Consider the following 6,012-nt stretch of genomic DNA (forward strand, 5'->3'; position numbering starts at 1 on the left):
TACATAGCGCTTATTGTTCGAATGACCACGGGAGTCGAGCATATACTTTTAAGTGGAAAATACAATATCCAAAGCATTCACTGCATAAGTGTAATGACTATCAGGCATAGCAAACTGCCAAGCCAACCATAAACTACAGTACAATCACCACATCTGTGGAAGACAGACATATTCAAAGCCATCCATGAAACAAGACGCTTACCCAAAGCGATTTACAATCGTGCATGCAATTCTTATTATTTTGTACATGGGTAGCCCCGGGAATGGAACGAACAATCCCGGTGTTGCAAGCGTCATGCTCTACCGACTGAGCCGTACAGGACCACATTACATTATTGTGCAGCAACAGCTAGCTGGATAGTCATCGGCACTGTTTTTAAACTCATTTCTATAGACAAAGTAAATGTTTCCCACTTGTTGGTTACCTTAGTGATAGGAATTATCTCGATGGTCTGGCGCTACAGAGAGGGCGAGAGAGGAAAAGACGGTTCCTTTAATAAAATAAACAAAATCCCATGACATAGATTTATTTTTAGCAATTTGGAACAAGCAAATGCACAAACAGTCCTCCAGTGTAATTAGATACTTCATGCGAAAAATGCGTTGCTGTAATTTGAATAATGATGTGGAAAGTAACGAAACAGTCACTCCAACTGTTGAAGAATGCTTGATGTCTGAGAGAACTTGGCTTGGTGCTCCCACACTGCGCTCCGCAGCACGCACCACATTAAGGTATGGGAAAAACATCACTGGGTGAACCTACATGAACGAGGGTATAGTTCTGCTATTATGACATGATAGGAATAACGTTTTGCCTCATGTGCATAACAAGACACGATCAAATATGTAAATTTCTTGCTACCTCATGTAATCCTATATTTAGTCCATTATAAATTAATCGCAGAAATGTCATATTCCCATAAATATGGCATGTTACCATGCACTGAGAGTTTTACCATGTACTGAAAGTTTTATCATGCATTGAAAGTGTTATCATGTACTGAGAGTCCTTAAACATACTATCCTGCCCAGGCACATTATTCATGTTGGCCATTTGCAAACCACTGGACTGTTCCGTGACATAGTCTTCAGGATTATTAGTCCTAGTCAGTGTGGATTCAGAAATAGAGGAAATCAAGTTTTTATTTTATTTTTTTATTTCACCTTTATTTAACCAGGTAGGCAAGTTGAGAACAAGTTCTCATTTACAACTGCGACCTGGCCAAGGTAAAGCAAGCAGTTCGATACATACAACAACACAGAGTTACACATGGAGTAAAACAAACATACAGTCATTAATACAGTAGAAAAATAAGTCTATATACAATGTGAGAAAATGAGGTGAGATAAGGAAGGTGAAGACAATAAATAGGCCATGGTGGCGAAGTAAATACAATATAGAAAGTAAAACACTGGAATGGTAGATTTGCAGTAGATGAATGTGCAAAGTAGAAATATTGGGGTGCAAAGGAGCAAAATAAATAAATACAGTAGGGGAAGAGGTAGTTGTTTGGGCTACTTATAGATGGGCTATGTACAGGTGCAGTGATCTGTGAGCTGCTCTGACAGCTGGTGCTTAAAGCTAGTGAGGGAGATAAGTGTTTCCAGTTTCAGAGATTTTTGTAGTTTGTTCCAGTCATTGGCAGCAGAGAACTGGAAGGAGAGACGGCCAAAGGAGAAATTGGCTTTGGGAGTGACCAGTGAGATATACCTGCTGGAGCGCGTGCTACGGGTGGGTGCTGCTATGGTGACCAGCAAGCTGAGATAAGGGGGGACTTTACCTAGCAGGGTCTTGTAGATGACCTGGAGCCAGTGGGTTTGGCGACGATTATTATGCGAGGTCCAGCCAATGAGAGCGTACAGGTCGCAGTGGTGGGTAGTATATGGGGCTTTGGTGACAAAACGGATGGCACTGTGATAGACTGCATCCAATTTATTGAGTAGGGTATTGGAGGCTATTTTGTAAATGACATCCCCGAAGTCGAGGATTGGCAGGATGTTCAGTTTTACGAGGGTATGTTTGGCAGCATGAGTGAAGGATGCTTTGTTGCGAAATAGGAAGCCGATTCTAGATTTAACTTTGGACTGGAGATGTTTGATGTGAGTCTGGAAGGAGAGTTTATAGTCTAACCAGACACCTAGGTGTTTGTAGTTGTCCACATATTCTAAGTCAGAACCGTCCAGAGTAGTGATGCTGAACGGGCGGGCAGGTGCAGGCAGCGATCGGTTGAAGAGCATGCATTTAGTTTTACTTGTATTTAAGAGCAGTTAGAGGCCACGGAAGGAGAGTTGTACGGGATTGAAGCTCGTCTGGAGGGTAGTTAACACAGTGTCCAAAGAAGGGCCAGAATTATACAGAATGGTGTCGTTTGCGTAGAGGTGCATCAGAGACTCACCAGCAGCAAGAGCGACATCATTGATGTATACAGAGAAGAGAGTCGGCCCGAGAATTGAACCCTTTGGCACCCCCATAGAGACTGCCAGAGGCCCGGACATCAGGCCCCCCGATTTGACACACTGAACTCTATCAGAGAAGTAGTTGGTGAACCAGGCGAGGCAATCATTTGAGAAATCAAGGCTGTTGAGTCTGCCGATGAGAGTGTGGTGATTAACAGAGTCGAAAGCCTTGGCCAGGTCAATGAAAACGGCTGCACAGTATTGTTTCTTATCGATGGTGGTTAAGATATCGTTTAGGACCTTGAGCGTGGCTGAGGTGCACCCATGACCAGCTCTGAAACCAGATTGCAGAGCGGAGAAGGTACGGTGGGATTCGAAATGGTCGGTAATCTGTTTGTTAACTTGGCTTTCGAAGACCTTAGAAAGGCAGGGTAGGATAGACATAGATCTGTAGCAGTTTGGGTCAAGAGTGTCCCCCCCTTTGAAGAGGGGGATGACCGCAGCTGCTTTCCAATCTTTGGGAATCTCAGACGACACGAAAGAGAGGTTGAACAGGCTAGTAATAGGGGTTGCAACAACTTCGGCAGATAATTTGAGAAAGAAAGGGTCCAGATTGTCTAGCCCGGCTGATTTGTATGGGTCCAGATTTTGCAGCTCTTTTAGAACATCAGCTGATTGGATTTGGGAGAAGGAGAAATGGGGAAGGCTTGGGTGAGTTGCTGTGGGGGGTGCAGTGCTGTTGACCGGGGTAGGGGTAGCCAGGTGGAAAGCATGGCCAGCCGTAAAAAAATGCTTATTGAAATTCTCAATTATAGTAGATTTATCGGTGGTGACAGAGTTTCCTATCCTCAGTGCAGTGGGCATTTGGGAGAAAGTGAAAGTTAAAGATAAACAATTAACAAATCTCCTAGTTACTCATACAAGGGAAGCAGAGAAGTTGATGGATCTACTGAATCCACTGTATGACACAGAGGCTGAGTTTACACAGGCAGCCCAATTCTGATCTTTTTCCACTAATTGGTCTTTTGACCAATCAGATCAGCTCTTTTGCCAATAACTGGTCAAAAGATCAGAATTGGTCTGCCTGTGTAAAGGCAGTAATACTGTTATTTAGTTGAACAATGTTGAGCCAGCAACACCACTCACCATATCACCTTGAGGTTGATGAAGACCAGAAACTGTCGTTGCCCCTGACAGGTCTCACACTCTTTTGACCCTTAGCCATCACAAAGGTCGCAACTGCAGTGAAAATGTCAAGCAAGCCCACCCAAGTGTCTTATAGGAAATAAGGAAATGACGCCAATACACACACTGTACTATAGCTACAGCTATTTGCTAAGTAAGCATATAGTAACATATTACATATAGTAGGACATTACATATAGTAACAAATTACATATAGTAACACTATTACATATATTAGCATAGTACATATAGTAACATAGTACATATAGTAACAAATCAAATTGTATTTGTCCCATGCGCCGAATACAACAGGTGTAGACCTTACTGTGAGATGCTTACTTACAAGCCCTTAACCAACAATGCAGTTTTAAGAAAATACCTTAAAAAAGTAAGAGATAAGAATAACAAATTATTAAAGAGCAGCAGTAAATAACAATATGGGGGCTATATACAGGGGGTACCGGCGTACAGGTAATTGAGGTAATATGTACATGTTGGTAGAGTTATTAAAGTGACTATGCATAGATAATAACAGAGAGTAACTACCCTCTGTAGTGGCTTGCGGTCGGAGGCCGAGCAGTTGCCATACCAGGCAGTAATGCAACCCGTCAGGATGCTCTCGATGGTGCAGCTGTAAAACATTTTGAGGATCTGAGGACCCATGCCAAAACTTTTCAGTCTCTTGAGGGGGATTAGGTTTTGTCGTGCCCTCTTCACAACTGTCTTGGTGTGCTTGGACCATGTTAGTTTGTTGGTGATGTGGTCGCCAAGGAACTTGAAGCTCTCAATTTGCTCCACTACAGCCCCATCGATGAGAATGGGGGTGTGCTCGGTCCTCCTTTTCCTGTAGTCCACAATCATCTCCTTTGTCTTGATCACGTTGAGGGAGAGGTTGTTGTCCTTGCACCACACGGTCAAGTCTCTGACCTCCACCCTATAGGCTGTTTCATCGTTGTCGGTGATCAGGCCTACCATTGTTGTTTCATCAGCAAACTTAATGATGGTGTTGGAGTCATGCCTGGCCGTGCAGTCATGAGTGAACAGGGAGTACAGGAGGGGACTGAGCACGAACCCAGGAGGGGCCCCCGTGTTGAGGATCAGCGTGACGGATGTGTTGTTACCTATCCTTATCACCTGGGGGCGGACCGTCAGGAAGTCCAGGATCCAGTTGCAGAGGGTGGTGTTTAGTCCTAGGGTCCATAGCTTAGTGATGAGCTTTAAGGGCACTATGGTGTTGAGCTGAGCTGTAGTCAATGAATAGCATTCTCACATAGGTGTTCCTTTTGTCCAGGTGTGAAAGGGCAGTGTGGAGTGCAACAGAGATTGCATCATCTGTGGATATGTTGGTGCGGTATGCAAATTGGATGGGTCTAGGGTTTCTGGGACAGTGGTGTTGATGTGAGCCATTACCAGCCTACCAGCGTTTCATTGCTACAGACGTGAGTGCTACGGGTCAGTAGTCAGTCTGTGCTAGCAAAGCAGTCCTGTAGTTTAGCATCTGCTTCATCTGACCACTTTTTTATAGACCGAGTCACTGGTGCTTCCTGCTTTAATTTTTGCTGGTAAGCAGGAGGATAGAATTACGGTCAGATTTGCCAAATGGAGGGCGAGGGAGAGCTTTGTGTGTGGAGTAAAGGTGGTCTAGATTTTTTTCCCTCTCGTTGCACATTTAACATGCTGATAGAAATTATATAGAACTGTTTTAAGTTTTCCTGCATTAAAGTCCCCAGCAACTAGGAGCGCAGCCTCTAGATGAGCGTTTTCCTGTTTGCTTATGCCGGTATACAGCTCATTGATTGCGGTTTTAGTGCCAGCATCGGTCTGTGGTGGTATTTAGACAGCTACAAAAAATACAGATGAAAACTCTAGGTAGATAGTGTGGTCTACAGCTCATCATGAGATACTCTACCTCAGGCGAGCAAAACCTAGAGACTTCCTTAGATATCGTTGTAAAGAGTGCGTACTGGCGGCAGAGAAGTCAGGCGCAGGAGAGAAAAAACTGTGTTCCAACGGAGCAGTTTAATAATAAAAACCACCGGAAAATAGAACAAACAATCAATGGGTAACAAAACCTGTCACACACCAGATAACGTGCACATGCACTTACAATAAATAATTCCGGACAAGGACATGGGGGGAACAGAGGGTTAAATACACAGCATGTAATGATGGAATTGAAAACAGATGTGTGGGAAGACAAGACAAAACAAATGGAAAATGAAAAGTGGATTGATGATGGCTAGAAGACCGGCGACGTCGACGGCCGAACGCCACCCGAACAAGGAGAGGCATCGACTTTGGCGGAAGTCGTGACAGTACCCCCACCTTGACCCGCGGTTCCAGAAGCGCGCCGACACCGGCCTCAGGGTCATCCCAGAGGGCGAGGCACAGGGCAATCCGGATGGAGACGGTGGAATTCCTGCAGCATTG

The sequence above is a fragment of the Salmo salar genome, chromosome ssa06, assembly GCF_905237065.1.
Source record: "Salmo salar chromosome ssa06, Ssal_v3.1, whole genome shotgun sequence".
NCBI classification, from domain to species: domain Eukaryota; kingdom Metazoa; phylum Chordata; class Actinopteri; order Salmoniformes; family Salmonidae; genus Salmo; species Salmo salar.